At 41.3% G+C, this 23,436-nt stretch overlaps 1 long non-coding RNA gene across 1 annotated transcript in view; it reads right to left on the bottom strand.

The window, feature by feature from the left end:
• LOC119859475 overlaps positions 1 to 23,436 on the bottom strand; it is a 30,345-nt gene that overhangs the window by 5,569 nt on the left and 1,340 nt on the right. The gene's annotated exons all lie outside the window — the stretch shown is intronic.

The raw sequence follows: 23,436 nt of genomic DNA, 5'->3' as shown, positions 1-23,436 counted from the left end.
GCTACTGGAAAGTTAACAGAATAAAGGTAAATGCACCTTGGGCTGCCCTCCCTGGCTCTTACAATCTTGTACAGCACTATGATGGGGGGTGGGGCAGGCATAGACTGAGCTAGAATGTCTATACCACAATTAAAAGGTCCTGTCAGCCCAAGTCATCTGGCACAGGCCAGTCACAGGTTTTTAATTGCAGTGTAGACATACTCTAATATTCCTGTCCTTTGGCAGACAGGAAAAACTAAGGCTCACAAAGTTTAGTGACTTCCAAATTATCGTGGTGCTTTAGTGGACTGAACATAAAACTAGGAGACTTGTTTTCTATTCCTTATCTAATATTAGTCTGCACAAGTTGCTTAACCTCTTTGAGGCTCAGTTTCTCCATCTCTTCAATTGGGACAATGCTCTTTGTCATATGGTAAGTGAAAATATTCAGGATGTAATAGTTAGAGCTTCATTTTACCAACTGGGAAACTGAGATACGGAGGCTCGGATTCTCTAGTCTGACCAAGCTGTAACTATCACAGCACCAAAGAGAGGGCAATTCAGACCCTGAAAACTCTAGGCAGCTTAAAGAGTGCTCTAAATTTTGTCTGGCTGCCTATAGCCCCATGGTGCTGTTTTAGCAGGCAAGGATTGCCAGAATGCAGCAGTACTTCCAACCTCAACTCTTTGTCCCTGCCTGGGCCTCCTACAGCAGAGGCTATGAATGGACAGTAGTGCAAAGCCACTATGCCACTCCAAGATTTCCTTTTTACAGGAGGAAAGCCTGAAAAGGCTTGTTAAGTTGGATTTGCAGTTCCTTTGCACAGCTGAAAACTGGTCCGTTCTGTTGAAATAACTTTTGCAATGACTATATCATTCAGCTCTACTTTTATGTTGTCATCACATGGTGGGTGGGATGGGGAGGAGAGCTAGCCATGAACAGATGTCACACAAGCCATTCCCTAGAGAGCCTAGTGCTGTGTGTCAGCTCATGTATATACTATCTCTCCTGCAAAACCCCATTTGTCACTTTGTCATCCTGAAAGTCATATCAAATCAATATGTAGAATTCCTGCTTGATTAGTATTGAATTTCTCTGACATGTTTCTGTCTGCAATTTAAATCTAGAAAGAAGCACCAATCCGCTCTTTCCGAACAGTTATGTTAAATTGCTGCAATTCATCACATCAGTGGACTTGCTGAACTTTGTATTTGAAATTGCAAAAAATTCACTCATTGATGAGAATGCTTATCATTTGGTGCCTTCAAAAAAAATCCATTTTTAAATGAAGCTTCCATTTCTCATCTCTTGAGTGTGGTGCAGAAATCTAAAGCACTGCTCCACTAAAAACATAAAAAAATACCTTCCTCCCAATTCCATCCACTATTCAGGGTTGTTCTATTTAGCATAAGGGGAGTTCTTCTCTGGCATTAGATGGTGTAATGGACACTCAGAGCTGATGCCAAAGCAGTGAGAGCCTGGGCCAGACCCTCTTCTGCAGTAGGAACAGCAGGAGAAGGAAGGAGCTGCCACACTAGATGAGTAAATCTGATTTCAGGGAGTTAAGCACCAGGAGAAAGGCTAGCAGATGATGAGGGATCTTCCCCACACTCATGGCCAGTGTGATGTCAACTACACTACCTCCATTTCATCACAGCAACAGAAGCCCACCAACTGTTGGTGCAGAAAACTGCAGATCCTGAAATTTATGTTCAATGTTCACTCTGGAATTTGCAATTTAATAAAGTGCAAATTAGCAAGATTCTACTTGGCTTGGTGACTGAAAATTAAAAGAAGACAGAAGACATTCATGTCTTCCTGTAGACAAAAGCAGAGACAGAGAGATCGATCAAGACTTGTAAGAGTGAAATACAGATTCTGGCCCAAGAACACTAGTACAGCAGCCTGCTGGGGCCATGACAACAGGCCCAAGGTGAATTCCCTTGGTGCATTTACTGACCCTACACCACTCCTACTTCTGCCCCTTGTGACACCTGGTATTGGTGTGTGCTGGGCATGGAAAGGTGAAAGGCAGAGCTCCCTATACCCAGCTATTGTGGGCTGAAGAGCAGCTGATAAGTGACTGTAAGGAGGCTGCTGTAAATTAGAGTCGTCCCTGTGGTTGCTCTATTCTACCTTATGCCAATGGCCATGCTGGCACAGAGAGCAAGCAGAACCAAGGAAGCAACAAAGAAAGTTTAAAGCCTCCCTCCCTCAGGCTGTGTAATATTCAATAGTGCTACATAAATAGCTCACAACAAATAACCTCCCACTGAATGTAGCCTATTTGGGGCAGAGGGCTCACAAAATATCCACAAGCAAAGTGCAATTCAAACTTTGACAAACACTGATTTTTTTGTCAGTTCATTAAGACTGGTCATATAAGTCACTCAGTATTGTTTCTGGTCGCTGACTGGATAAGCATTCAAGCACTTCTGACTCAACTACTTATCAGTGCAAACTGGAAATATGGTTTCTAAAAACATTCATGCTGGGGAAGCTCAAATCAGAAGAGTGTTTTCAGAGAACAAAAGCAAGAGCCATACATGTTCAAAACAAATTCATTCAAAAAATATTTGCAGAAAAACAATTTCCCATATTTCTCCAGCTCTAATATTCACATTCAGATATGAATACCAGCCCCAACATCAAAAAAATGACCATGAATGTTAGCCTACAAGCACAAAAAGAAAAGGAGTACTTGTGGCACCTTAGAGATTAACAAATTTATTTGAGCATAAGCTTTCGTGAGCTACAGCTCACTTCATCGGATGCATTCAGTGGAAAATACAGTGGGGAGATTTATCTACACACACAAAGAACATGAAACAATGGGTATTACCATACACACTGTAAGGAGAGTGATCAGGTAAGATGAGCTATTACCAGCAGGTAGGGAGGGTGGGGGGAAGGAAGAAAACCTTTTGTGGTGATAATCAAGGTGGGCCATTTCCAGCAGTTGACAAGAATGTCTGAGGAACAGTGGGGGGGGGTAGGGAAATAGTTTTACTTTGTGTAATAACCCATCCACTCCCAGTCTCTATTCAAGCCTAAGTTAATTGTATCCAGTTTGCAAATTAATTCCAATTCAGCAGTCTCTCGTTGGATTCTGTTTTTGAAGTTTTTTTGTTGAAGAATTGCCACTCTCAGGTCTGTAATCGAGTGACCAGAGAGATGGAAGTGTTCTCCAACTGGTTTTTGAATGTTATAATTCTTGACGTCTGATTTGTGTCCATTCATTCTTTTACGTAGAGACTGTCCAGTTTGGCCAATGTACATGGCAGAGGGGCATTGCTGGCACATGATGGCATATATCACATTGGGAGATGCGCAGGTGAATAAGCCTCCGATAGCGTGGCTGATGTGATTAGGCCCTATGATGGTGTCCCCTGAATAGATATGTGGACAGAGTTGGCAACGGGCTTTGTTGCAAGGATAGGTTCCTGGGTTAGTGGTTCTGTTGTGTGGTGTGTGGTTGCTGATGAGTATTTGCTTCAGGTTGGTGGGCTTGTCTGTAAGCAAGGACTGGCCTGTCTCCCAAGATCTGTGAGAGTGATGAGTCATCCATCAGGATAGGTTGTAGATCCTTGATGATGTGTTGGAGAGGTTTTAGTTGGGGGCTGAAGGTGATGGCTAGTGGCTTTCTGTTGTTTTCTTTGTTGGGCCTGTCCTGTAGTAGGTGACTTCTGGGTACTCTTCTGGCTCTGTCAATCTGTTTCTTCACTTCAGCAGGTGGGTATTGTAGTTGTAGGAATGCATGATAGAGATCTTGTAGGTGTTTGTCTCTGTCTGAGGGGTTGGAGCAAATGAGGTTATATTGTCAAGCTTGGCTGTAGACAATGGATCGTGTGGTGTGATCTGGGTGAAAGCTGGAGGCATGTAGGTAGGAATCGCGGTCAGTAGGTTTCCAGTATAGGGTGATGTTTATGTGACCATCGCTTATTAGCACCATAGTGTCCAGGAAGTGGATCTCTTGTGTGGACTGGTCCAGGCTGAGGTTGATGGTGGGATGGAAAGAAGCAGTTCTAGTGGAGAAACACATTGGACCACATTTGGTCTTCTGGTACACATATATAACTACTAGTCTTGGTGAATTTGACCCATTTTTTTGATACTTTTTTGACCCTGTTTCTCTGCACTGACACAATAAGGTGTGCAGTATTGCAAACAACAACATGGAAAATGGAAAGTTAATGCATGTCACAATGGCATGATGTTGCATTTGCCTGAAGCAATTTGATATAATTAGTAATCTCAAAACTAAAGCCTTTATATTTTATTTTTTCAGCCAATTGTTCTAAAAACTATACATCAGCATGGATAGCTTGTCATTTTAATCCACTTCGATGTTTGCAAGCTTTGAAATATCAAGTTCATATTTGTATGCAAATTTGTGCTTCCAATTACATAGTCATTAGTTCTTCAGGAACTTCATCTTAATATTCTGATGGTGTTTATAGTTTCCTTGTCATCTTCTTGAATTGCTTTACAATGGCACCCAATGTATATAAAAAACAAGGAATCTATTAAAAATAGTGTCTTTCTTAAATATGGACATATAATTTCAAGGGACGTTATAATTTTTCAATTTCAAAAAGTTCAAATATCGATCCATATGTTAACTGATAGCTTATTTTTAAAATATCATATGCAAACAGATAGAGACTACAACATTTTCCAGGTCCTGGAATACTTTTTGTCAAAGAACCTTAAGTGCCTGACACTGTGTTACCTATGCAACTGAAAAGCTCGTTATCTTTTCCTTGACTTTAATGGATGTATTAGGTGCACAAGGACTAATGGGCCAGATTCTCTGTTGATGAAAGTCAACCTAGCTACACTGATTTCAGTGGAGGATCTGACTCATTATTTCTTTAAATTACCAACATTTACAGAAAATTGGATGCACATTTTTTAAACCATTGGGTGAAATCTGAGCCATCCCTATTAAAAATATATAACTTTATCATCAGAAATGCAAGCTCCTTAATGGTGTTTGGGGCTTTTTTTCTCCAAGTTAGACGCATAAGGTACAGTTACTAAAAATTATTTCCCTCTATGATCTTAGAAACATCCCAAATGTATTAAACAATATAACAGCTGTAAACCTCAAGAGAGAAAGCATGCATATAGGTAGTTGTGTAGCAATTCAAGGGGGGGAAAAAACTCAAGCATGATCAATGGAAGCATTAAAATTAAATGGTAAACTCTGGTCTGTGTGTAAATGAGGTAGAACCAATGCAGTATAGACCAAAATATTCTGAGATTCTGTGTTTTTGCATGCAAAGTGGGCCCTTTCCAGCAAGGCTCCAGGTAAGTACTTGCCCACAGAAACCTCTCAGCTTGATTAGCAATCACATTCAGTCATTTCTTCAAGGCTAGGAATGGATTGCTCTTGGGCATAATAATGAAAGCAATGAAACTTCTCAAAGTGAATAAGTATATCAATATAGGTGATCTCAGCACAGGGGTTATTTTATTAAAAGAGTCATGTGATAAGGTGGTAGATGGTTCTGGACATACAGGTCTCTAGAATAAACAGTGCAGGGGTTATTATTATGCTAGTAGTATCTAACTGACTGATGATTACCATAGAGACTTTTCTGATTATATCCAGATCACACATTATTAGATTTTATCATTAGAGAAGTACTAGAGTTGGGATTAGTTAGGTAATACTGCAACTTCACTGTACACGTGTAGGCATCTGGAGAGCATCATTTGACAACACACCAATGCAGCATTTTGGATGGAGTGGCATGGCAACAGTCACTGGCATGCTCAGGACAGCAAGAAACAGAAGAAACAAATTAACACTTCAACACAGCAATCAGGTGGGATCCGCATTCTGGCTGGGCTGGCAGGCTATAAAGGTTTCATTATGACAGGTGACAGGTTTCATAGTAGCAGCCGTGTTAGTCTGTATTCGCAAAAAGAAAAGGAGTACTTGTGGCACCTTAGAGACTAACAAATTTATTAGCGCATAAGCTTTCGAGAGCTACAGCTCACTTCATCGGATGCATGTAAATGAGCTGTAGCTCACGAAAGCTAATGCTCTAATAAATTTGTTAGTCTCTAAGGTGCCACAAGTACTCCTTTTCTTATTATGACAGGTGTTAACTCACAATTCAGGAGCATCCAAAATGTCTTTTCTGAAAGCTGTTTGTTGGGGTATTTTTCAACTATGGATTTGCTCTGTAAAATAAACTAAGAAATAACTCATCTATCCATTACTGATTAATCCAATGAAAGGCCAAAGGGTAGCTCATCCAATATCAGCTGAATTGCACATAGTTTAAATGAAAATATATGTTGGCAATATAGCATCTATATTTCATTCCTACTGAAGAAGGTGGTGTGCAGTACAGTTAAAATAAAGTTTTCCAGCATCCATGTGGAGAAAGAGTACTATAAAAATCCTTTGTTATAACTTCAAATTCTGAACATAACCCAGGGAATTGGGGATTACAGGCAAAAAGCTGGAACTAGAAAATACTCATAATCAAGACAAACTGCAGAAGCCAACCATGCAAAACATCCCCAGTACAAACACTCAGTATACTCTCCTTGTTATCTGATCTTCTTGTTCTCGCTTTTATGTAAGTCTTATACAATCATCTGTTTCTGCTTGATAAAGATTAATTCAAAAGTTGCTTACCTGTCAAGGTCATGTGTTGTTCCTGCACTGGGTGACATCATATACACCTAAAACAGTGCATGGTAAGAGGTTGCATTCTTGGCCCTGCTCTATGTACCAGAAATCTCAGCCTGTCCTTAAATGTTCCTTGTTCAGTTACACAGACTCAAGGGACTTGGGTGAGTTTCAGATAAGAACCAGGCTTTTGAGTTTTTATCCAGCCTCTGAACCTTTTGATGCTCCTATTAATAATCTGTCAACCACTTTTAAAGTACTGCAGTAGCTAGACATTGTTCAGGGATTATAGAAATCAGTGAACTCACCAATAAAGCAGTCAGGTCTCCTAGTGTTGCCAGGCTCACTTCATCGGATGAGCTGTAGCTCACGAAAGCTTATGCGCTAATAAATTTGTTAGTCTCCAAGGTGCCACAAGTACTCCTTTTCTTTTTGCGAATATAGACTAACACGGCTGCTACTATGAAACCAGGTTTACTTTGAGCATGCTGCTAGGGTTGCTTCTACTCTGATCCTTTGGGGAACGCAGTGGTAAAGAGATGGAATTTACAGCATAGAGTCAAGGACTGGATTTTTCTTGGTGTCCCTTCAGAGGGATTTCCAGAGCCTGGGGCTTGAAGATGAACACTTTGCCTCCAGTACACTGGTTTCTCTTCAAGGTTAAGGTAATGTGCCAGATTACCACAGCTGTCATATAGGGTTCTGGGGTTGGAGGAAAGGACAGTTTCTGAGATAGAGTGGGTCAATCCCACTGAAGGTTTAGTAACTCAGTATTACAGAAACTTGATACAGATCTGGTAGCCAATAGGGAGCCAGTGAAGTCCGTGGAGCACCAGTATAATGTGCTCTCTGCAACTCATATGCCTTAGGATGTAGGCTGCCACACCATGCATAAACTGTGGTTCTTTCTGACCTTCATGCCTAGGCCTTAATAGAATGAATTTAAATAGTCTTGCATGGAGATCACAAACACATGGCCAAAGCATTGACCGAGACTAATGGACAGTTTTTCTGGTATCAGAAGATGGAAGGAATTCCACCATGATTTCAACAATGATTCAACACCTATTACAGGACAGGCCCAACAAAGAAAATAACAGAAAGCCACTAGCCATCACCTTCAGCCCCCAACTAAAACCTCTCCAGCACATCATCAAGGGTCTACAACCTATCCTGAAGGATGACCCATCACTCTGACCGATTGACCAGTCCATGCTTACAGACAGCCCCCCAACCTGATGCAAATACTTACCAGCAACCACACAACAGAACCACTAGCCCAGGAACCTATCCTTGCAACAAAGCCCGTTGCCAACTCTGTCCACGTATCTATTCAGGGGACACCATCATAGGGCCTAATCACATCAGCCACACTATCAGAGGCTCATTCACCTGCACATCTCCCAATGTGATATATGCTATCATGTGCCAGCAATGCCCCTCTGCCATGTACATTGGTCAAACTGGACAGTCTCTATGTAAAAGAATAAATGGACACAAATCAGACGTCAAGAATTATAACATTCAAAAACCAGTTGGAGAACACTTCAATCTCTTTGGTCATTCGATTACAGACCTAAAAGTTGCAATTCTCCAACAAAAAAACCTTCAAAAACAGACTCCAATGAGAGACTGCTGAATTGGAATTAATTTGCATACTGGATACAATTAACTTAGGCTTGAATAAAGACTGTGTAATGACCAATCCACTCCCAAAGAAAACTATTTCCCCATGTTTATTGCCCCCCCCCCCCCCGCTGTTCCTCAGACATTCTTGTCAACTGCTGGAAATGGTCCACCTTGATTATCACCACAAAAGGTTCCCCCCACCTCCACCCCCCTGCTGGTAATAGCTCACCTTACTTGATCACTCTCCTTACGTATGGTAACACCCATTGTCTCATGTTCTCTGTGTATATAAATCTCCCCACTGTATTTTCCACGGAATGCATCCGATGAAGTGAGCTGTAGCTCACGAAAGCTTATGCTCAAATAAATTTGTTAATCTCTAAGGTGCCACAAGTACTCCTTTTCTTTTTGCGGATACACACCAACACGGCTGCTACTCTGAAACCTTAAGGTACTACTGTTATCTGAGTGTCCACGGTCAATAATTCACTCCAACATAACTTCAAGACAGGCAAGCATATTAAGGCTAAACATCCAGGAGGTGTTTCTTGGAAAAAAAGTTTCCCTCTTATAACTAGCATCACTTCAGTCACTTCTGGATTCATCTAGCTGTACTTCATCTAGGCTCCAGGCTGCTTCATGCACTGTGAAAAGTGGGAGATGGAATTGACTGTGCTAGGAAACAAAGAGATCATTGGCATATACCTAGCCCTCTTATTATAAAATGTTTAGTGGTTGAACCTAGATTTAGAATGAGAACAAGTACAAAATTGAACCTTGTGGAACTACATACATAAGACCTCTGGGAGATAGACAGCAGTGATATAACCCTTCCATACAGTTTATTAGGAAGATACCAATTAATCATAATGGGCAGGTTTTCTGTTAGAAAGGAAAGAGCATAACCATTTTAGCTCAATTTCCTTGAATCCTAACAGGACAAAGATGGGTCAGCAGTACCTCTTGCTATTCCTTTTGATGGTCTTGGAATCTTGAAATCTTAGAACTGACATTACCACAAAAGTAAATAAGATCTGTACACATTCATATATAAGGGCAGAATTTGATCATTTATTGAACAGTGGGCTATTTGATCCAGATAGAAACCCCCAGCATTTGCAAGCAAATTAATTTTTTTCATTAGTACTCCAGTTAAATGCATAAACAATGTCAATATTTTTGATATATTACCTCCATCAATTTGTATTTCAGTCACACATTTCTAAAGTGAAGATCTTGTTGTAGAAGGACATGTATCTGTGTCTCTTGTAGGAATTAATTTGTTGATATTTAGTCAAATCAATTAACTTGAAAAGGCTTCATTGTCAAGGAACAACCTTCTAGATTTACAATGCTCTGTCTATCATGAAACAACAGTTATTCCAGTAGTATAACTCTTAGAACCATAATATATTAAGTACCATAATTGACTTCGCATTTTTCCAGTTATACAATTTATAAATAGCATGATATTTCTGACAGCTGAATTTGCTAACCTACCCCTAAAAAAAGTTTTCAAAAAAAAAATATCCAAAATGCACATTTGTGAATGATTGTTATCTCCCTATCAGGGTAATTATAGTAGCACTATTAGTTCCTCTACAGTTAAGATTATATTACCCTATTTTCAAAGAGTTTTATCTCAAACATAAACGTTAGCTCCAGGCTGAAACTCAGTATTCAAGACTTCAGTATCTATTCTGATTAGAATCTGGATGCAAAATTAAGCCAACATAAGAAACAAGACCAAAAGGTCCTCAGACTGAACCAATTCCAAAGGTTTTGGTTTTGTTTTTTTACTTTTTGGGTGGTGGTGGCCAGGGATACCTCTAAGTTTCCAGCCTCCTCCTGCTCCCCTCCATCAGATGGCAGCAACAAGTTTGAATCGATTTGAGCGGCTCCCTACACAGTTACCATCCATCTAAACAATTCTGAAAACAGTTTTAGCTTGACAAATAGCCCCTTTTTGGACCTGTGAATCTACATGCTTACTTGAGTGTCCCTGTCTCTAACTATTACCATAGGAAAGACCCAAAGAACTCTGAAAGACTGACTGGTTATTTTGTGTCTTCCATTAAAATACTACTCAGTGTTACAACATTAAGCAACATTTCCCTTGTAACATGTAGCATGGTCTAACAGAGCACGATAATAGCAATGGTAAAATACTGTAAAAATCTACTGAATACGTAGTTTCAAGCAAAGGAGAATGAATTAGTAGCTAAGAGCCTAAGGCAAAGTCAAGATCCATTAATAGTTTCAGTTCATTTGTTTGGGGAAAACATAATTGGCTTGAATGAGTTTCAAATGTATCTGATCTTTTACCCATTAAAAACTGGATGAGTTTTATTGGTGACTTATGTATGATTTCATGGTTTATCAGATTCAAGGGACAACAGAAATTTTAAAAGCTTAAAAACATCCTAACTTAGCTAATTAGTTATCCAAATATTTTGAAATCAACTGCTACTTAGATAATCTGCATTTAGAATAAGGTTTCAAAAGCCCTTAAAAAGAAGGGCAAATCAAAATATTCCTTGTGAGGGTCATTCTTCATCAAGCCTTCAAACATTTAAAACAAAGCTTTGTACATTCTGCTCACACTTTAAGTATTGTCAAGTACTCACTTCCACATTTTTGCTGGGGGCTGGCATTTTTGGATCAGAATGGTGATGTCATACCTGGCTGTTTCCCATGATGGATGCAGCAATCCTTCCCTCTACCTGAAGGAGATGCTGATTTTTAGCTGATACACGAGTGCCTCCCTTTCCCATTAAACTTGAGGAAGTAAGAACTCAGCTTAGGCTGCTGGCTTGTGTGATAGCACTACTCAGGACCTCCAAGCACAGCACAGTTTGCCGGAAAGGAACAAAGAGAGGAAATTGAAGCATATCAATGAGAAATAAAATTGTTGGTGTTTTCCAATGTGTTTATGAGGCCATCTGTGGAGAATGTGGAAGATGTGTATTTTTTATGAATATTGGGTATATCTGTTTATTGTATTGTTATTATGCTGTTTCCTACATAGGTTCTAAGGGTTAACTCTTGCAGGACCTCACTGCATGCCCACAGGAAGGCAGACAATGGGTTTAGATAACCCAGTCACTGGTACTTAATTGACAAGGGTCAACACCTTTGAACTTTGACCTCTGACCAAGCTTGCCCCAACACCAATGGCTTGGGACAGAGGAGAGAGCCTTTCAGGCACAAAAGCTGAAATAAAGAACTCTGAAGTAGATCAAATAGATAAGCTCAGGGGAGTGGACAATCAGTGACTTCAGGGAAGCAGACTGGACCCCAGTCCCCAGATATAGGGATACCTGAGATAAGCTGGGCCTTCTTAAGCTCTGATGGAAATGCTAAGGTTGATAACAGACATAACAAAAGGCCTACATGTGTGTTTTAAACCTTTTCTCTAAAACCTATATTCCTATGCATAAATAAATAGTACTTCAAAAGAAGTGATTCTGAGTCACTGCATTTACCTACTGGTCAGAGCTCCCAAAACCTAGTTGGACTTGCTGAGGAAACCCCATTGACAAACAAGAGGGCTGTAAGCCTGGGGAGCTGATCCATCACAGGAATCCACTCTGAAAAGAGTGAAGGTGCAGAGCCTGTGCAATGGAGTGATGGCTGCCCTGTAGTATCCCCTCCTGGCTGAGCCTGGTTCTATAGGTGTTCTCTGTCTCAGTTTCCATAATAAGTACTCCACTCAGTCCAAAAGGGTATAAAACAAAATTCTCCTGTTGGGGTTCTACTTTATCAAATCCAAATAAATGTGAAGTAATCAGTTTCTCTCCTTGAGCTCAGGGTTTGCACAGCCCTCTTCCTTGCGGGCCTGTGGTTCTTTGGGTCCAGCTCAGTCTCTACCTTTATCTGCTGCAGCACTTTTCTCCAGCCAGCTGCAGCCCTTAGGCTTCTGTTGTTGTCATGGTGCTGCAGCTGTGGTGCTAGAGCTCATCCTTCTGGGAGCACGCCATCCAGGTTCCATATTCTGGTGAGCTCACCTGAGGGCTGCTCTCCTCAGACACTTCCTATTTCTCAGAGCCCACCCGAGTCTTAGTAACCCATTATTGGGCTTATTAGCTAAACAACTACCAACCAGATGCCTAGAGATTTAGTTGCTGCCAATTAAGTCTGAGTTGATTCATTCTTGCTTACAGGATCCTGTCACAGGTACGCTGGTCCCTGACTCCCCTTTAGGGTATGCGTACACTGCAGCTGGAAGCGAGCTTCCCAGCACAGGTAGACAGATTTGAGCTAGTTCAGCTCGAGCTAATGCGCTAAAAGTATCAGTTTGGTGGTTGGGGCTCAGCTCTCAAGCGTAGGGAATTAGGTGGGCTTAAGAGTTTAAGAAACCCCATCCATACTGCTATTGTTAGCTCATTAGCTCAAGCCCCACTAGCATGAGTCTGTCAATCGGGCTGGGAGGCTTGGTCCCAGCTGCAGTGTAGACATACCCTAGGGGGCCAGCCCTGTGACAGCCTATCACTTGAAAGGGTACACTTGGGAGAATCTGAAGAGGGTATCAAAGTGCAGCTTACCTGGTAACTGTGACACCACTTTAACATTACAAAAAAGAGCAATCTGACCTGATCCAAAGCTCACTGAAGTCAATGGGATTTTTTCCATTCATTGGGCTCTGAATCAGGCATATAGAGAGCAAAGTAAAAAAAGTACTTTATTTTGCTTCACAATTTACCTTTAAGAATCTCAGAAACAATGTAGTATCTTAAATAAATAAAAAGCTGCACATATAATACATGTAGAAGATTGAGGGAGATATATATTCACCTAATAAATAATGGACTATGCTCAATATTGATTCTTTGACATTTCACACCACACAAAGCCATGTAAGCCACCAATCTCAACTCAGTTGCTCACTGACCTTCTCAACATAAAGGTCAGTCATCCCATATAAATCATTTTCTTTGCTTACACGTGTCTGGACCATTGTGATATTTACTGGGGAGTTCACAAGTTAATCCACAAATAGCTGGATTATCTCCCTTGAATGCTAAAAGAACTTGGGCAGTTCTATGATCAAGTTCCCAAAATGTTATTAAAATCTCTCTAAATGGTCTAGTGAGCACTTTCCCATCCAATGGATGGCTCCATTGACATGGCTGTGTTTTTTTCTAATCTGCTCTTTTATATTTTGGTGGCCTCCATGGCTCTTTGGCATTCGTAAGAATTCAATGCAAGATTCTTGAAGGAAGAGGAATAATTTTAAATTAATCCCAAAAGGCACTTTTTAAAATCTCTTTCAGTTTTTAAATAACCAAATAGCACTTTTATAGGATTCCAGACATGCATTGCTCTTTTCTGTCTTCCTAACTTTGGGCTACATTGCACCATCAATTACCATACGCCCAGGTTGGAGTTTTGCCTAAGAATCAATGGCACAAAACAACCCATCATTCTGGTTTTCTTTTTTGCAATCCTTTCATTTCTATGGAGTTCTTTTTAATGTGTGCACTTTTCCTCATGATGTTTTTTGCTGTTTCATTATCCTTACACACACACTTTTATATATTCATAATCAGTATATATAATTTTCAATATGATACTTAAATTCTAACCAATAAGAGATTATGGTATTAATATAATTTTTAACTCATTCTTCTATTTCATCTAACTCTGTCAGCATTTGAAACAGCCATTTTATCTTTCAGTAATTTCTCGATGTCATTATAATAAAAAAGCCTCCAACCCATATTCTTTTCTCCTTTCATAAGCAAATGGAGTTTAGCTGAATATAAAGCTTGTCTTCACTTTTCTAAAAACTCCTAAACAAACCAATTTCACTTTTAAAGTATTTAAAGACACAGCTAAGAACATGTATATTGTCTTCCCAAATGGAAAATCCACTTTTTGTTTCTTATCTCTGAAAGAAAGTCATCATGTTCTTCAATTGAAGAAAATAATTTAATAATAGTCCCAGGGGTCTCTGCATTCAGTAAAGCTTGTTTAATAGAGTTTCCTAAGTAATTAGGAAGAAGTGGCGGACAGTATACCTTTGCTATCCACATGGCTGGCACAGACTTTGTATTTATACTTAACTATACTATACTACAAAACCAAATCAGTGTTTTCATTCACATATTTCCCTTCAGATGCTTTCTATAATTTCTGCATTTCTGTTGATTAAGTCTTCTTTTATCTAAGCTCTTTATATAGTTTTCACAGAGTAAGACTTTATTACTGACCATAAATTGTCCTCAGAACTCACATTCCTTTTTTCCTCACTGGTAAATCACAATTCAGATACTGTAATCTATTTTAGTTTCCAGGTTTTTTTCCCCCAAGGTCTTGATCACAGAAAAAGGTCTGCTTTCAGTGAAATCATCAGTGTCTGCATACTATCTATACAAGCCTCAACTACAAGATTATTAACCCAGACAAGAGAACCAAATAATAGATTTCATCTCTAAAGAAGTGCTGCTGGTTGATAGGAGACAAACTGCTGCAGCTTCTTTTCATATTTCACCTTCAAATTAACAATAACTAGTTATGGGCAAAAACTGAAAGAACAGATGAGAACGCCTTGTGGCGCTTTAGTGAAGGCTGTATCAAACTTCTTAGCTGGCCTCATCCCCTCTCATGGACCAAACCAAAAACCAGGTTCACAAGTAATTGACTCTATTTTGAAGTAGTCCTTTATTGAGACTATCTTATCTGCTGTGAAAAGTACATGAGAAGTACTAGCTAAAAACTATCCACAGGACAAGCCAACCCTAACCTATACTTAATTGATCCCTTACACTAAAACCCTGCCAAGACTTACACATTTGCTTCACTTTAAGCAATGTGATCAGTCTCAGGGCTAATACTATCCTTGATGTTTAAACAGAGAAATCTTGAATAGGAGTAAAGAGGTATGATGGGGACTATCTGGCCTTCTCTGCCCCCTGCTGGAGTCATCGGTGTCTTGACATCCCCCTGCTCAAGGAAAAGCCACTCACACTGGGCTATTAACAAGACTTAGTCTTCCAAAGTCCTAAGAGGGCCAGAAGAGGTCACTAACCAACCAGGAGCCAGCAGACCAGTTAAGAAGGCTTTCCTGCTTCTCCTCAGGGGAGTATAATGAGAGACTGGGAAAAAGGAGCTCACAATTAAGGTAAATTTGCAGGCCCAATTATCATAGGATCATAGAAGATTAGGGTTGGAAGAGACCTCAGGAGGTCATCTAGTCCAATCCCCTGCTCAAAGCAGGGCCAACACCAACTAAATCATCCCAGCCAGGGATTTGTCAAGCCAGGCCTTAAAAACCTCTAAGGAGGGAGATTCCACCACCTCCCTAGGTAACCCATTCCAGTGCTTCACCACCCTCCTAGTGAAATAGTGTTTCCTAATATCCAACCTAGACCTCTCCCACTGCAACCTGAGATCATTGCTTCTTGTTCTGTCATCTGCCACCACTGAGAACAGCCTAGCTCCATCCTCTTTGGAACCCCCTTCAGGTAGTTGAAGGCTGCTATCAAATCCCCCCTCACTCCTCTCTTCTGCAGACTAAATAACCCCAGTTCCCTCAGCCTCTCCTCATAAGTCATGTTCCCCAGCCTCCTAATCATTTCCATTGCCCTCCACTGGACTCGCTCCAATTTGTCCATGTCCTTTCTGTAGTGGGGGGCCCAAAACTGGACACAGTACTCCAGATGTGGCCTAACCATTGCTGAATAGAGGGGAATAATCACTTCCCTCGATCTGCTGGCAACGCTCCTGCTAATACAGCCCAATATGCTGTTAGCCTTCTTGGCAACAAGGGCATACTGTTGACCCATATCGAGCTTCTCATCACTGTAATCCCCAGCAGAACTGTCATTTAATCAGTCGGTTCCCAGCCTGTAGCAATGCATGGGATTCTTCCATCCTAAGTGCAGGACTCTCCACTTGTCCTTGTTGAACCTCATCAGATTTCTTTTGGCCCAATCCTCCAATTTGTCTAGGTCACTCTGGACCCTATCGCTACCCTCCAGCGTATCTATCTCTCCCCCCAGTTCGCCCCATCATAACATCATAGCAGATGTTAAGTACATACTTGAGGCAGCCAGCCCCTCATGCGATTGTGCTTACATTTCTATTCTCAGCATGCTAGTGTAGTCAGAGCTAGCGTGACTGTACTTCCTCGAGCTAGGAATTATACCCCCACCTTTCAGCATAGACATACTCACAGACACTTCCAGTCACTCTTAGTTTTTGACTGACCTGATGGTCTCTACACTGTCAAATCACATTGCAATGCAAGGACTGAGGCCCTGCAGATCACAACACAGAATGAGGTGTCATGAGAATTCTCATTCCTGGTCGTGGTGAAGTCTCAGGTGAGGGGTTGTCTATATGGTGAGCAGATCCTCATCATCTGCTGGTGTTTTATTAATCACCCTAAGCTTCCTGCCTAGGTTTTCAGGCTTGTGCAACACCAAGTAGAGGATCCATTCATGTACCAGAAAATTCAGTCTCCAGCTCCAAGTATCCACAGCTGCTTTCTGGGACACCTCAACTAATCAGTTATTCTGTTTAAGCCGTCCAATGCATGGGCACGTATGTGAGTGTACATGCAAATCCTATGTTGAAAATCTGTTTGAGAGTAAGCAATACCAACCATAGAGCCCTGTCTTAGACTTTAGAACCTGTTTTATTAACAAAGGATCAAAATTTACTCCCATTCAGAAAGCCAGCATAAGACCTATGTGCCACTTCTCGCTTACACCCTCAAAATAAGGCTGAAGTGGAATTTAAGTGGTGCACAGGCCAAGTGCTAACCCTCTGCTTAGGAGTGAAATTTACATAGAGTCGGTCATAACCAGGACTCCAAGGATAACCTCTATGAGATTTTCTTGGTATTAATGCTGTGCCTCTTCTAAGGGCTTGTCTGCCACACTGTTCCACTGCAGCACTTCGGTATGGACTCTACCTATGCCAGCGGGACGGGTTCTCCTGTCAGTGTAGGTAATCCACCTCCCTCGGTGTCGGTAACTAGGTTGACAGAAGAATTCTTCTGTAAAATAGTGCTGTCTACACCGGGGTTAGGTCTACTTAACTGCGTCACTCAAGAGTTTGGATTTTTCACACTCCTGAGCAACACAGCTGGGTCGACCTAACGTTTTAGAATAGACAAGTTCGAAGTGTCCTGTCTGGATATCATCCTAAATCCTATTGTGAGACTTTAATCTATTAATAGAACCTCATTCATCTGTAGTTAACTATCCATATACTTCATCGCTCACCCCCCACACACACACACAAAAATCACAGTCTCATTCTTTCCTTGTTTCTCAGCAAAGAGTTAATACAGAATGCTGGAGTGAGGACTCAGTATTTATGATAACGTTACTATTATCCATAATATGTTACTAAATGTACAGTAATATGTTTTATAAAAATCTAACTAAATTGCAATTGTCAAAATGACTGAGCTTAGAACATTTAGTAATGAATTGTGCTTATTTTTTATGCTGTTTGTTCACTCACTAATTTGAAAAATTCAGTAATTCCCAATGGATCTCCCAGTCCTTAGTATGAATTAGCGAAGTATGATAATGATGTGCAGCATAAATGTCAGCAATGAAAACTCTATCCAAAAAGACTGAGCAAATTCAGAAAAAAAACAATATTGCAGCCATGGTATAGAAATAAAGGAGCACTTAAGTAGTGTTGCTAGTTTGTTTTTTCTCTCGAGTAGTTTAGAGGTAGTTTTTAAAATTTACTTAGTCCAGCCAGTCCATAGTGTCAAGTGTGAACATTTATTCTTCAGTGCTGAATCCATGCTTGGTCATGCCTTAAATCATGAAGATTTTAGCTTTTTAAAATTACACTGAAGAGACACTTAAATGCCTCTATACTGCAAATTGTCAATTTTTCATAAACATATCTATATAGAATAATCAATTTAATCGCTTTTGTACATTATAATTTCTTGGAATTCAGTTAATATTTAGGCACCTTATCATAGAATATCAGGGTTGGAAGAGACTTCAGGAGGTCATTAGTCCAATTCCCTGCTCAAAGCAGGACCAATCCCCAACTAAATCATCCCAGCCAGGGCTTTATCAAGCCAGGCCTTAAAAACCTCTAAGGATGGAGATTCCACCACTTCCCTAGGTAACCCATTCCAGTGTTTCACCACCCTCCTAGTGAAACAGTGTTTCCTAATATCCAACCTAGACCTCCCCCACTGCAACTTGAGACCATTGCTTCTTGTTCTGTCATCTGCCACCACTGAGAACAGCCTAGCTCCATCCTCTTTGGAACCCCCTTCAGGTAGTTGAAGGCTACTATCAAATTCCACCTCACTCTTCTCTTCTGCAGCCTAAATAACCCCAGTTCCCTCAGCCTCTCCTCATAAGTCTTGTGCCCCAGCCCCGTGATTATTTTTGTTGCCCTCCACTGGATTCTCTCCAATTTGTCTACATCCCGTCTGTAATGGACAAAACTGGACACAATACTCCAGGTGTGACCTCACCAGTGCCGAATAATCACTTCCCTAGATCTCCTGGCAAAGCTCCTACTAACACAGCCCAATATGCCATTGGCCTTCTTGGCAACAAGGGCATGCTGTTGACTCATATCCAGCTTCTCATCCACTGTAATCCCCAGGTCCTTTTCTGCAGAACTGCTGCTTAGCCAGTAGGTCCCTAGCCTGTAGTGGTGCATGGGATTCTTCCTTCTTAAGTGCAGGACTCTGCACTTGTCCTTGTTGAACCTCATCTGATTTCTTTTGGCCCAATCCTCCAATTTGTCTAGGTCCCTCTGGACCCTAATCCTACCCTCCAGCATATCTACCTCTCCCCCCAGCTTTGTGTAATCTGCAAACTTGCTGAGGCTGCAATTCATCCCATCATCCAGCTCATTAATAAAGATGTTGAACAAAACCGGCCCCAAGACCGACCCCTGGGGCACTCCGCTTGATACCAGCTTCTAACTAGACATCGAGCCATCAAGACTCCTTGAGCCTGACAATCTAGCCAGCTTTCTATTCACCTTATAGTCCATTCATCTAATCCATACTTCTTTAACTTGCTGGCAAGAATACCGTGGGAGACTGTATCAAAAGCTTTGCTAAAGTCAAGATATATCACATCCACCACTTTCCCCATATCCACAGAGCCAATTATCTCATTATAGAATGCAATCAGGTTGGTCAGGCATGACTTGCCCTTGGTGAATCCATGTTGACCATTCCTGATCACCTTCCTCTCCTCCAAGTGCTTCAAAATGGATTTCCTGAGGACCTGCTCCATGATTTTGCCAGGGACTGAAGTGAGGCTGACTAGTCTGTAGTTCCCTGGGTTCTCTTTCTTCCCTTTTTAAAATATGGGCATTATATTTGCCTTTTTCCAATTGTCTGGGACCTTCCCGATCGCCACGAATTTTCAAAGATAATGGCCAACGATTCTGAAATCACATCAGCTAACTCCCTCAGAACCCTTGGTTAGATCTGGACCCATGGACTTGTGCATGTCCAGCTTTTCTAAATAGTCCTTAAACTGTTCTTTCACCACTGAGGGCTGCTCACCTCCTCCCCATACTATGTTGCCCACTGCAGCAGTCTGGGGGCTGACCTTGTCTGTGAAGACTGAGGCAAAAAAAGCATTGAGTACTTCAGCTTTTTCCACATCATCTGTCACTAGGTTGCCTCCCCATTCAGTAAGGGTCCCACACTTTCCCTGACCTGTAAGGATTTTTAGGGGGCCTATCTAGGTCCCTCCTTCAGCCCATCTATCAGAGCTTGAACAAAAGAAACCACTACATGGATGTAAATTCCCAACACTTTATTTACTAAAGGAGAGAGAAGGAAGAGAAGGGGGATGGATTAAGGACTCTGGAAATTTGGAATAGAAACACACACACATGCATACACACTCAATAAGACAAAGGTGTTCTTCTACATTCTTCAGATGCTGCTGATGGAGAGGCTGAAGAATCCAGATCGGTGAAGTCAGCAATGGACACCAATGGTGGATCACAAGTGTAGAAGACAGGTATGTGACCCTATCTCAGACCCCCCTCCAATTCCTCGCTCCATCATCTATGGTCGTAAGTCTGAATTAACTAATCGGATTGACTCCACGCATGCAGGTCTACTTCCCAAAAGAAAAACAAACAAACCCCAAAATGACAGTTCTGTTTAGTGAGTGGCTACTGCAGACCAGTATCCAGTGTGAAAGGATGTGAGAGAAAGAGAGCATTGGACACCTGAGCTCCCAAAGTCTCAAGAGCTTCTGGCCTCTCCCCTCATTTACCTTTATAGGAACTGGCTGCTTAGCAACAACAGATTCCCATTCTTTCTACTTTCCCAGCTTTTGCTCAGCATAGGGAAACAAGAACCTGTCACAACATGGAGGTCACCAGACCAAGATGGCCACCTAATAAACAATACCTTAAAACCCAACTTGGTGTGTGTGCCTTTCTCAATAATTTGACAGGGTGAAGCTGTGACTAACATACCTTCTTCTTGTTGCTAACATACCTGTAAAAACCGTTCTTGTTACCCTTCACATCCTAGAGTTGCTAGCTGCAACTCTAATTGTGCCTTGGCCTTCCTGATTACACCCCTGCATGCTCTAGCAACATTTTTATACTCCTCCCTAGTCATCTGTCCAAATTTCCACTTCTTGTAAGCTTCCTTTTGAGTTTAAGCTCACCGAAGATTTCACTGTTAAGCCAAACTGGTTGCCTGCCATATTTGCTATTCTTTCTGCACATCGGGATGGTTTGTTCCTGCGCCCTCAATAAGGCTTCTTCAAAATACAGCCAGCTTTCCTGGACTCCTTTCCCACTCATATTAGCCTCCTAGGGGATCCTGCCCATCAGTTCCCTAAGGGAGTCTAAGTCTGCTTTTCTGAAGTCCTGCTACTCTTTCTTCCTTTTGTCAGGATCCTGAACTCAACATACCTGTCCTTCCTGAACAGTTTATGCCCATCCATGACAGCGCTCCAGACATGTGAACTGCCCCCGCAAGTTTCTGTTATTCCAATCACATCCTAGTTCCTTGATTGTGCCAGGACTTCCAATTCTTCCTGCTTGTTTCCCAGGCTTATTGAATTTGTGTACATGTACCCAAGATAACTAGCCGATTGCCCTACTTTCTCAGTATGAATCAGGAGGCTTCCCATCTTGTACCCTCCTCCTTGTGTTTCCTCCCAGTATCCCACTTACCTCTGGGATTAGGTCACCATCCCCCAGCTAACCTAGTTTAAAGCCCTCCTCAATAGGTTAGCAAGCCTGCCTGCAAAGATGCTCTTCCCTCTCTTTGTTAGGTGGATCCCATCTCTTCCTAGCAATCCTTCTTCCCGGAACAACATCCCATGGTCGAAGAATCTAAAGCCCTCTCTCTGACACCACCTGCGTAACCATGCATTCACCTCCATAATTCAGCGGTCCCTACCTGGGCCTTTTCCTTCAACAGGGAGGATGGAACAGAACATGACTTGCGCCTCAATTTCCTTTATCCTTCTTCCCAGAGCCACGTAGTCTGCAATGACCCGCTCAAGGTCATCACATACAGTTCAAAAGGCACTTATCATAATAATTGAAACCATACCCAGATAGGAGCTGTAACATTTTCCAAATACAGGGAGCAAATAGAATCCCCACCCATCCCCACAGCATCACAACTTTAAAAGACTGAAATTAAGAAATGTTGGCAGCTACTTGAATATCAGAGATTCCACAAGCTGCATTTAAACACACAGCCTGAGCAGAGAGCTGTGCTATATAATACAACCTAAACTAGGTCAGGCTAGGGTTTACCCCTAGTTCAAACAGGAGTGAATTCAAGACATGACAGCCTGTTAGTGTTTGTATAGCACCTAGAGGCCACCACTGAGATAGGGGCAAAGATTTGTGACTGATGACTTTGGGTGCCAAATTTGAGATACCTTATAAGAGTCTTGCTTTTCAGAAGTGAATGCACAACACTTTCTTAAAATCAGGCCCCTTTAAAGGTGTCTCCAGTTGGACATGCAAAACCATTAGTCACTTTTGAAAAATCTTGGCCAGGCACTGTATAAAACACAGTTGCTAAATGTTAGTGTCCATTCTTTAATCACACTTTGGTTCGGTATGAAATATATTCAAAAGACCAAATAACCAATATCAGTCAGGTTTATTGCTAAAAATCAGTAAGAGTATAGTAGAAAATACAATACATGGCCCATTACAATGCCCGTTTGATACAATGCCTGTTTCCAAGAAGTATTGTACAGTGTTGTTAAACTCATGTTACAGAGAAGGTATGCTTCCAAAGTCCCTAAAGCTATCCTTCTTACAAATAAAAAGGTACCACATGCATCCTTTGAGGTTATGACTGATTAAATCTCTTTCTACCTTGTTTTTCTGATACCAGAGTTGCCCCTTATCTTTTTGTTCAGGACACATGGATTCCAGGTATTAGGCCAGGAAAGTACCTCCCAGCTTGTCAAAGGCAAATAATTAATGTTCTGCCCCAGTACAAGTTGCTTATTTTCTAATGCCAAAGCTGACTTCAGCTTTGTCAAGTGTTGTGGAGTACTTAGCATAAGTGAACCAGAATATAGAAAGACGTAACTTCTAGACATATATAGACACACTATAATTTATACTGTATTCTTAATGCTTATTAATAATATGTAGTGTGAATAATACGTATTGTTATTGAGAATGTGACATATATTAGCCCAGCATATATTCAATGCCACATAGTAAAACAGTCCCTGCTCCAAACAGCTTACTATCCAAACAAGACAGCCAAAGGGTGGAAGAGGAAGCAGAGGTACAAAGAGGAGATATAATCTTGGCCAAGGTCACATAGCATATCAGTGGCAAAGCTGGTAATGGAGTTTCCAGTTCTCTATCCACTGGCCCACAGGCTACTGAAAATATTCTACTCTTGACCTAATAAGCAATAATTATTATGCTTAGCTCTTATATAGTGCTTTTTCTCCATAGATCTCAATAGGCCTCTTTGTCTTCTTGGGATTATCATAGTCCTCCTCATGAGCCAAACACTCAGGAGAGCAAAAGCTAGGAAAACCTCTGGTGTGAAGAAGTTGGAAAGCAAAGGAGGGATGTGGCAGAAGCTCAGCATGTTCACCCCTCCCAGAAGCAGGACACATATCAGGATTTCCATCTTGTAAAACCAAAGAATTTCTGTAAGTGCTGTTCCCTCTTCTGCTTGTTCAACAGCACT

The sequence above is a fragment of the Dermochelys coriacea genome, chromosome 7, assembly GCF_009764565.3.
Source record: "Dermochelys coriacea isolate rDerCor1 chromosome 7, rDerCor1.pri.v4, whole genome shotgun sequence".
NCBI classification, from domain to species: Eukaryota; Metazoa; Chordata; order Testudines; family Dermochelyidae; genus Dermochelys; species Dermochelys coriacea.
Note: the sequence above shows the minus strand (reverse complement) of the source record. Positions and strands in the feature narration are given on the sequence as shown.